We start from the raw sequence: 11,475 nt of genomic DNA on the forward strand, positions 1-11,475 counted from the left end.
CATGTTTTGCACATCTTGTGAGACTGGAATGGCCCATACAGGAAGGTGAGGAGAAGTTTTCGGTGCGAGGACTGTTGAAATCATGTCGCGTCCCGTGCGGTGCTTCGGGTAGAACGGCGCAGGCGTTCTTTCTTTCGGATGGGCAAGCTCAAGGAGTTGTCCGTTGTGAGTCATTCTGAGTTTTCCTTTAATGCCGTTGTTTATTGTTGGTATTATTAATATTATATCAATGTTGCTGGGTGGTTGCTGAATGTTGTTGTTGTTGCCATGGTTGCTCGTACACATGCATGCAGGTGGTTTTACAGGTATTACAGGTATTACAGGATGGTAGTCAAGCAGGCAGAGGCCGCACACGCTTCTGTGCTGTGCTGCGTGGCTTTTTATGTTTCGTTATGTTGCATCTTTTCTGCACCTGCGCGGTTCATGCGGTCCTGAGAAGAACGTTTTTTTGTTGATACAGCAGCAGCAGCAGGAGCAGGAACAAGCTGATGGTGAGGGCGTAATCGCCGAGAGAACAGGATTTTTTGCTGTTGGCTTGGCAGTGATAATGTAGGGGCGTAGAAAACAAAATTGGAAACTAAATAAAACCCTACAAATTGCCCAATTAACCCACACGACCAACGCTTTAGAGGGCCCGGTACTTCCCCCCTTGTGTTTGTGTGGGTCTGCGTGTGTGTGTGTTCCGAATATCGTCACGCAAGCCGAGGCCTGCCGGGTGTGTGTACGGCAGGAGCGTGTTATTCGCACACCTGAAAGGGGAAAGGAGGCGGCGGCCGGGGCTGTCAGGCAGGACCTGGTACATAAACGCCGAGGGGAGGAGCAGGATGGCCTTGTTGCGCTGCCCTATCGCTCTTGCACGAGTCAGGACGGGCGGGCGAGTCAGGACGGGAGGTGGGGAGGTAATCAGGCGAGTCCTGCAGGGAGGGGGGCAATCAATCATTAGACGGGGTATCGGGCTTTCGGTCGCGCCCTGCTCCCATCCTTCTGGTGCCGCCTCGTGGGTAGGGGTCCCCACACCCACACCCACACCCACACCCACACCCACGCACCAGAGGAAATACAATCTTTGAGGCTTAGCTGGTTTTCGGGAGATAGGTGGTGGAACGGTTGTGCCCTGCTCGGCGGCCGGGTTGCGGGTGCCGCGGGTGGCGGCGGTGCGTGTTGCCACTTGACTAGATCAGTCATGTCACCATCTATATGCCAGACGGTACGGCAATTACTTTTGTTGTACTTGGAAGACATTGTGAGGATTGCCGATGTTGCCGTGCCATATGCAGGGGGGCAGGGAGTCGGGTAGAGGTCACATGAGTTATCTCTCTCTCTCTGTGTGTGTGTGTGTGTGTGTATGTATATGTGTATATGTGTGTGTATATCTTTCTGTTTGGGAGCCGGTTGATTTGGTGGTGCCGCTCTGCTCTGTCCTGGTCTGTTGTTGTGTTGTTCTCGGGGGGGCTCTTTGTGTTTCTGTGTTGGGTAGTGCGCTGCTGGGAAACGCGTGCTTGTTTCCTCTTCAGCTGTACAACTGCTGCCATATCCGTCTCTCTAGAATGTATTTGCGCACCTCGCGATGCTGTGGTGGTCCACAGTCTCCCGAGATACTTGTTCTTCTGTCGTGGAGAGGAATGAGTGGTTTACTTGGTCCGGTTGTGCGTGTGCGTGAACGTCTCAAACACATCTTGTTTGCCGTCTGGTGAGCAGCTGCCAGGTTTTGCCGCAGTTTTGGGGTTGCACGTTTTTGGGTTTTGCACAGTACACAAGCTATACTATACACCTCAAGGCTTAGTGCACGTACTGGTTTCGAGGTCTAAGAAAATGTGGTTTTGACTTTGCGAGTCGCAGGAAGGAAAGAGTCGATTTGGTTTCGGGGATTGTATGGCGGGGTCTAACGGTAGCCGTGTGGAGAGAGCAGCGAAAGTTGAAAGAAGCACATGTGAAGGGATTTAGGAAATGAACACTGCGGCAGTCGCCTATTGCGGCTGCGTCATTATGGGGTCCTGGACCTGTTGGGGAAAATGAGCTCGTGAGCTCACGAGTCAAAAGGTGTTAGTTGTGGCGGTTCCAGTTGGTTGACAAAGCTTAACGATGATGTTTGATTTTAATTTGGTGATCCTGAGGAATGATGCGGATGAATATGAATTGGATATGGGGTTGGCGGTGTTGGTGACGATGGTGCGATGTTTTTTTGTGACATGGTGGATGTGCGTCGGAATATGGCCTTTGGGCGTCCTTGGGAGGGCACCGCGACAATACCATTTAGCAGAGCGGGAGGTTAATCTTCGGTTTTGTGTTCAGCAAAAAAATGGTGAAGGGACTTCTTAAGTATAATGTGGCAAATTCGGCTCTCGTTTGCGCAATGTGGTTATTTGGCGCGCCCTCAAAGCAATTCGTCGTAGCTCAGATCCTTTTACGGATCCAGCAACCATCAATTTCTGCGGCTTCTTATCTCCCACTGTCCTATATATATCACGGTCGGCTTAAATCTCTAGTATTGAGCAAGGTTGAGCTTTAGGCATCCAGACAAGCCTCAGGGACCATCGGCCGAATCGCAGTGGGCAACTTGTGGCGCTGTCTATGTGGCGGTGGTTATTGATGATAAAGGTTTTTGGGAAGACGTACTTCATTATTAACTACCTACTTCTTTTTTGGGTCGTAACGTAAGCTGTTTTTTAGATTTTGAATCCGTTGTTTTTACCGACATAGCGGAGGCGGGAAAACACTTGCTTGCTGTCGTTTGTGACATGTCTTGGTTAGTTCGAGTCACGTTTCGGTATTCTGAAGGCCTTTGTCACGCCGGCCACACGCAGCTGCCTAATTAGGCACACCCCAGCTCCGTCAGTAAGCCAGCTCACATGGCGCCTGGGTGCCTGATGTATGATGTGTGGGATAGGGGGGTCATATCTTCACCCGTGGCCGCTACCCGGCGGAATCCTGCCTTCCCCGGTATTTCGGGACACCCTCATCCAGTCACCGTCGTCAACATCTTCAAATTCAGTGAACCTCCCAGGTTCAGCACCCACTACCGGCATCCAACGATGGATGTGGTGCGGCCTGATGTATGTTATGCGGCACAACAGCACAGCAGCTGTGGTGATGGCCGGCTGCTCGCACAGGGCCTTCTTTTTTTCTTATGATGTTCAGTTTCTTTGTTGTTGTGCGAATTCTGACACCTTTTCCTTACCTATGACAGATATGTATTGTTTGCATCTAGGGTAGGTGACGTGGGCAAGGGAGGCTATTTCCATGGTAGATTTCCATCGCGTCGATGTACCTTTCCTTTTACAAGCACCTGCTGGTGTTCGATTGATACAACAACAGATATGTAAACAACATTACCTAGACGCGCCCAAATGCACGGATATGGGCATGCATGAATGCTAAAGCACACTAGTAGTAGCACTCGTGCTCCTATCTGGGGAGGCTGTGGGGGGGAGGAGAGGGCGTTTGCGCCTTGGCGCATGTTTTTCCCTCGCCCCGTACGGTCACTCTTTCACTGCATTGGAGTACAATACGACGCAGTCGGGCCTTGCACCCTGCTGCGCGGGAAGGAAGGAGGGAGGTAGTTCAGCGGCGGCCGTCCCTCCCTCTCGATACCGCTGCTGTTGCTGTTGCTGTTGCCCATTTGCCAACTATTAGAATGTGGTAGAGGCAGCAGCACGCTCTTAGCTTGCAGCACCTGGCAAGGCATGGCGCGGCAAGCCGTGTTCCGCACGTGCTTTCATACTGCGATAATGCCGCTGGGGTTGTGTCTTAATCAGGCAGCTACATCAATTCCTTCCGATTGGTGGAAAGCAAGAGTACCCCTAGTCGATGGACGGTGGTGACCTGGGTTAAAGTAGACCTGCGAGCTGCTCAAGGATGGAGTTGAGCCGCCGTTGATCCGGCAGATTCCGTTGGATGCCGGCGGTGGGTGCTGAACCTGAACGATCCACTGAATTCGGAGAAGTCGGCTAGGGTGAGTGGATGAGGGTGTCCCGAAACACTGGGAAAGGCAGGGTTTCGCCGGGTAGCGGCAACGGGTGAAGATATGACCCCCCTGTCCCACACATCATACAGGTCATCATACAGATGCACGCAGACAGAGAGCCAGCGAGACAGCGAGACAGAAGAGAGGCAGAAGAGAGACAGAAGGGAGACAGGGAGACAGAAGAGAGGCAGAAGAGAGACAGAAGGGAGACAGGGAGACAGAAGAGAGGCAGAAGAGAGACAGAAGGGAGACAGGGAGACAGAAGAGAGGCAGAAGAGAGACAGAAGGGAGACAGGGAGACAGAAGAGAGGCAGAAGAGAGACAGAAGGGAGACAGGGAGACAGAAGAGAGGCAGAAGAGAGACAGAAGGGAGACAGGGAGACAGAAGAGAGGCAGAAGAGAGACAGAGAGGCAGAAGAGAGACAGAGAGACAGAGAGACGCGGGGAAAAACCCATCAGACGCAGACACACAACACGCACACACGCGGGTACTTGTGGGTTTCTTAGCCTTCCTTTAAGGTTTGCTTTTGGCTGTCTAGGTGACACTTGCGTTGTCTGGTCTGGGTGGGTGTCTTGTGTGGCCTGATCGTCTCAGGTGCAGTAATATTGCACGGCCAGCAAATGGCCCGCTGGCTCTACTCTTCACGAGTCGGGAGAGGCCACTGTAAGAATCACACCCACCCACCCACATTTACACACACAGGCACAGACACACAAATATGCGCGTGCACGTGCAATGCAGGCACGTACACACACATACACACACATACGCACACACGTACACACACGTACACACATACACACACGTACACACACACGTACACACACGTACACACACGTACACACACGTACACACACACGTACACACACATACGCACACACGTACACACGCAATTAATGAGCCTTGCCTTCGACCTATGCTTACGCTTTGCAGTACGCATCGTCTGTTCGATGCGATCTTGGACTCACCATACCCCGAAAATGCCACAATCAGGTAGCATCGTTGTTGAATGCTATAAGCTAAGAGTTCGTCCGTGTTGGGGTTCACTACTGGGATAATCGGGCGTATGTACGATGAAATGTACGATGACCGAGCTACTTGCTCGACCAGCATGAACTCAGGAAGTAGCGAACCACACCGATCAAGCAAATAATTATCGTGCGGTTAATGCACATAATAAGGCAAATGAGCGCGGTGCCTTGAATTTACCACGATTTTAAGCTTTTAAAACCGATGTCAATGTTCGGCCAGGGTTAGGGTTTTACCAGCAGTTCGGCCCACAAGGCTCCCTTCTATATGCATGAGGACGCAAATCGAATACATCGTGGTACCAATAGCCGAATCGAGGATAAGATACACGTGTTATTGGAATGCCCAGCCTATAATGATATTCGTGCTGAAGAGGGATTCGATCATCAACAGAGCATGTTGGAAGCTATGAAATGGGAACCAGTACGTCTGGCGAGGATGTTGGAACGTATATGGGCTCACCGAAACTCAGTCATCCCGTTTGGACGCTAGTCTGGGCTGATGTGCGGTGTTTCCTGTTCTCCGTGGCTTTTAGGCGTATAGATATTGCCCTTGGGCCTTCGGCTCGTATGGGTAGTTTTACAGGTATGGGGTCACGCACCCCCAACCATGTAACACACACACGAATACTGGTACGTAGGCGGAGGGTATCGCTCGCGCATCGGGACCACTGTAGACTATCACCCTGGCCCAAACAATGCAATGCCGGCCGAAATAAGCCATAATACCTTATTAATACTCCCGCACGTGCGAAAACAGCCCTCCATTAACATGGCTGCTGGTCAAAATTACGCTACTAATCTTGGCCGCACACCCCCTTCCATGTCCGGTAATAGAGGCAGTTTTTTTCATTTTTTCCCGTCAATTTTCCAGTCCGAACGGAGGAATAGGTTTTTAATCGCGGGAATAAAAGTATTCCGAATCTGTAAGGCGTTGGGGGGGGCTATGGGCCCCCCAGACCACCCCCGATGAGTTATAGTTTAGTTCGTACATACGCAGGGTTTGGGGAATGTCGCAACACGCGCACACCACAATCTCTCCATAGAGGTGTCTCTTGCACGCTTGCGTACGCCAGGAAGCGGCGCGCACTTGGACGCTTTGACAGGAACCCCGATTGTACGGGCGATTGCTGTTGCAGAGCCCAAGCAAACACAGCCCAGTTAACCCCTACTCAAGCACCGATCGAATAGAGTTCTTCACCCTCGTTCGTTTTGCATCACATTGAAAGATAACAGTACTCGACTTTCCAGATTGCAAAAGTAATGATGCATAGCAGCAATGAACCAGAACCGCAAGACACAACCTCTGCGGTTGGTTGCAGTCCCTGCTGTTCATGCTGCACGCTAGTTAGCGGTTCATTATGTACCGGCCCCTGCTGCTGGCGGCCTTCCACTTTTCCAGTGCCGCCTCAAAGGGGAACGTGCGCTGGTCGTAAACTAGTCTTGCGTGAACATGTGCTCGCACAGTGCGAGGTGCTCGTCCAGCCGGTTGCGGGCTGGGTCCTGCAAGTACGCCATTGCTGAGAACTGCCGCTCTTCGTCCACAGACCCAGGCACCATCACGAACACCACCTTAGCCAAAGCTGACAACTCCGTCAAGGAGCCCGCAAGACCCGGCGTGTTGCTGATCCGCTGCCATCGTCGTGAGGTTGGTGTGTCGTCCAGCAGTGCATGGTAGGCGTGCTTGCTTTGCTGTGCCTCCGCCTTCGCGGCTGCCTGCCGCCGCCGCTCCGTCTGCCCCCTCATTCGTGTGAGGCGCTGCTCGGCAGCCAGCTGCGTCATTGTGCTGATGAATAGCTGCTGCTGTGCATCTAGCAGCATGCCATCGAGCATCGGTGGCACCTTGCTGCCGCCGGGCCCCACCCACTCTTTGCAGTAGTGGTCCTTAATGATCTTCTTGAGCTTCGCCTTGATGTCTGGCACGGTTGGCGCTTGCACAGCCTCCCAGTATTCGCTGTAGACGATAGAGAACGCATCCAGCGGTGCGTGTGAGGGAAAACGCGTCGTGAGCTCGCCGACAAGCATGCCAGTGGCGACATCAGATAGCAACTGCGGCGTCAGGTGGACCGGCGTGCCATCACGCCCGGCATCAGGGGGCACAGCTGTGAAGGGGTGCACCGCGCCCCCACAGTTAAGGCCGATAACCTCCTGGTCATCGTCACCTTTGTACGCCTACGAGGTCGCTGTGATGTCGCCATCTGCAGGCAGCAGCTGCCGGTAGTCAGCAAACTCAACGGTCTTATATCTGGTCGCCGGATCTAGGTACATCTCCCGCAAGCGCCCCGTCAGGCGCGTGTGTGCCTTGACCAGATCACCAATGTTTAGCCCACGGCTTTGGCACAGCTTGATGAAGACATCCATCCACGCTCTGCAACACTGGCATTAAGGCGTGCATTGATATGTAGAGACGGGCGTCCCGCAGCTGGCTGTACAGCTTTTCGTCCTCCTCGTAGAAGTTCACCAGCAGTGCAGGGTACTCGGAGAGCAACCGTCGCAGTGGCAGCAGCGCGCAGGTCCACCTGGAACATAACGGGAAAGTAAACCGTGTTCGGATGTGTGTGCTACACGAGTTGAACCCATTGAACAAAAGAGTCTGCTGACCCTAGCAACACAACCTAACTAACAACCAAAAGTCCGCCCAAACCATATTCCGAAAGGAAACTACAAAGGATAAACAGGCATCATTACACAAGGTAAGGCAGTCAGTCACGTCCCCGCACCTGGTGTCTGCGAGTCTCAGGATCTGGTTGCCGGACGTCCCCGCCTCCTCGGCCGCACCTTCGAAGATGCTGACACGCTTTGCACTGTGCTTGAAGTAGTTGTGCACATCCTTGACGGCGCTCAGGAACGCCGTGACGGCGGGCGCCTTCTCCAACGCACCGACCGCAAGGTCCGTGCGGTGTGCCATGCAGTGAATGCTGATGATGAAAGGTGCAGCCAGGCTGAGCTTCACCGACATCCGTTCACTCGGGAAAAGACTTGGTCATGGATGGGTTTTCCAGTCATGGCTTTGGTCATGGATGCGGTCATGGATCCGGTCATAATTTGCCATTAAGTCATGGATTTGGTCATGTATGTGGTCATGGATCCGGTCATAATTTGTCATTAAGTCATGGATCCGGTCATGGATCAGTTCATAGTTTGCATAAGCAAGTGCAGGATATGACTGGTTGGGGTCATGAAATGCGTGGTCATGATGGGATTTATGATGGGATTTATGACAGGTCATGGGACCGCAATATGACCGTATTCAGTCATGGCTGCACTTTATGACCCCATGAGGTCATAAAGGTGGTCATGTACCTGCTCATAAATATGCAGAACATGACCAGGTCATATTGCGCATGGTATTCCATGATGGAACAATGCAGGCCATGACCACCCTGGCCCATGTTTTGCACTCATTCCATGAGTCGTACACTGCATTCCATGACCACCCTGGCCCATGTTTTGCACTCATTCCATGAGTCGTACACTGCACTCCATGACTACCCGGGCCCATGTTTTGCACACATTCCATGAGTCGTACACTGCATTCCATGACCACATTGGCACATGTTTTACATTGTTTACATGAGTCATACACTGCACTCCATGACCACATTGGCACATGTTTTGCACACATCCCAGAAGTTGTTCACTGTGGGCATATAAGTCTTGACCAGCAACCCATCAATATGTGGGCTCCAGACTCCAAGTCTGCTATCACAAATAAATGTATGTACTCCAAAACTCCACACTGTTAAGGTGACAAACCTCAATGTTTCAGTGGACCACTCAGGTAAATCACCCACCAGCGCTGCTAGCAGCATCCTATCAAGTAAGCCAGATCACATGCAGCACAACTACATTCCTGAACCACAACTGCCTTCCACTATCAATATCATAACTATGAACTTCACTCCTTGCAGGTCTCAATCCGTAAACCTCCAGGGACTTAAGTGTGTGCACTAGTAGTAATGCCTGACCTCATACATTTATCTATATGCAACCAAGCCATCTATTACAGGTCACAAAGATTGTCAACTCCAGCATCCTGCTGCATGCCTGCTAACCCACCGCCTTGCGCTTCCCCAGCAGTCTCTTCCTTGCTGGCCCCTGCTGGCCACCTTTGCCCAGCTTGGCTGCTTCCTTCACTGCACCTGCCCTGGCAGCTTGTTTCACTGCAGCAAGCTCAGCCCGCATCAAGGGGATTGAGTACATATAATTGTCACTTTTTAGAAAGGAACAAAACATGAACACATAGCCAGCATATGACCATTGGGAACATGACTGAATTTACATATATGAGTGGCAATTCATGATCCGTCATGCTGCGCAAGGAGCATGACAACTGTCATGACCATGACTCTGCCTCATGACCGGTAACATGACCGGTCATGAGGCCTCATGAGTGGTCATGAGGCAACATGACCAGATCTATGACAGGAAACCCCCCGCATGACCACATCCATGACCAAGTCGTTCCCCGAGTGGTTGTGCACACCAGTCATCACGCTTGCACCGTCCGTACTGATCACCAACAGCTTCCACGCTAAGTCCGCAGTATCAGGTTTGGCCTCCACGCTTAGCGTGTCGAGCACCAGCAGTGTGATGTTAGCAGCGTCCGGCGTGCCCTGCAGATGCACCATCTGCGGTTGGGTGGGATGGGGAACGGTCCGGTGTGCCCTGCAGATGTAGCACCATTGCAGCAACAGTGAACACACAAAGTGACAGAAATGCAACAGTTACGGACCAAACAACGCACAGCCAACGAAGCCACCCACGGTGATGAGCAGCGGCACCCGGCTCCAGTTGGCATCCATCACGTACACGACTTCTTGTCGATGCCTCCTGTTCATCACCATGCCATCCGGTGCTTCTGCCAGCTCACACCCCAAATTGAAGCTCCAGTGCGACGTGCTGGTGCGAGGGACGTGCAGCAGCTGGAACATGTCCTCAGCGGCCTTGTAGTCGGCCATGGGGCGGCCCCGCACCAGCTGCCAGTAGAGGAAGCGGAGCTGCTGCAGGCGGGCCTGCTCCGCCTCGGACCTACCTGGCGTGAAGAGCTGCGCCAGGCTCGGCATCTTTAGCTTCTGCAGTGCCAGTTTCCCCTCCCGAAGCTGAGCTGCATTGACGGCCTTCATGTGCCCGGCGGAGGTATCGTGCGATCCAAGGGTCTCCCTCCGGCACTCAAATGACTTACTCGTGCCCTTCGTGCTGGGTGCATGGGCCACAGCGCACCATGTCGTGCACCTCCCCCTTACCCACATCCGCCGTAATGCACTGCGCCCATGTAAACATAGCTCCGACGTACAGCTGACACTTGAGGGGATGCTTGTCCTTCTTCTCCAGCCACACGCCGTCGCTCTGCCCCTTCACGACCAGCTGCGTCTGCGGTCGGGGCGTCTTTGCACCGCGGAGTGTGGGGTTAGGAGTCTTAGCTGCAGCGCCGGGGTCGCTGCTGCCATCGACCTCTACTCGCCCGTGTTTCCTGGCCCATCGCGATTGTCTCCATATGAACGTTTGGCCCGCTCGCTGTTGACAACCGGAATGGCGCCATTGTCGTCGGCTGGATGCAGCATTCCGTTCACATTGCCTACGACCTCTACGCCGTCTTCAATAACGTCGCTAATGGCTTCAGTGAAGTTTAATATCTGCTTTAGTGGCCTGCCACGCTTTGGGAGCTTCGGGTCCGAATTTTTTGCAGCGTTTGGTCCGGTCAGAAACAGTCCGATTCCTCGTTGACTTTCGGGCGTGACCTTCCTAACAGTAACCATGGCATTAAAGTACTATGATATGGTTAACATGTATGTCTCCTGTAAGATTCTAACGGCTTTGGCATGGACAGTCCATTTTTGGCTGGAGGAATGGTCGGAACATTCTTAATTTTCAGGACCGCGAACAATATTTTATTCCGAATTCGCAAAATATTCCTCAAAAATAACGCTGAATAGAGGTCCAAAGCACAGAGCCATAACACCCTTTCTCCTAATGATTTAAAACTTTTTCACCGATGGTAACTTTAATTGCATCTCCAAGATTATTGCACCTTGAAAATTTTAGGAAATCGTGGATTTCTCCTAGCAATTTCTGGACAAAAAGATAATGGTGTCATGACCGTAAAACTTTTATCACAAAAGTTCATCTATTGTTAAGACCAGCAAAGCGCCGGATCCCCACTGGACCCCCACTTCCACTGGTATATGAGTGTCGGTCATTTCCAGCATCTATCCTTCAAGAAACTTTAGTGACCAAGTGGTTATTGTGGGGTTTTTCCTTGGTAACTCCAGCGAGTATATGCTGGACAGGAGCCCACTAGAACCATGCATCCGAAGATCCAACTTCACAACGTCCATTCCGCCGACCCCTTGCCTGTCTATCGGAGCCTTAAGTACATAAACCCATCGTGGGTTTATGAGGTGACCTCATTCTAACTCGCCTAAAGATAATGCTAAAGCTGCATCCACTTATTACAGAGCTAAACTTACACCTAGACCCGG

Source organism: Volvox carteri (genome assembly GCF_000143455.1).
Source record: "Volvox carteri f. nagariensis unplaced genomic scaffold VOLCAscaffold_56, whole genome shotgun sequence".
NCBI classification, from domain to species: Eukaryota; Viridiplantae; Chlorophyta; class Chlorophyceae; order Chlamydomonadales; family Volvocaceae; genus Volvox; species Volvox carteri.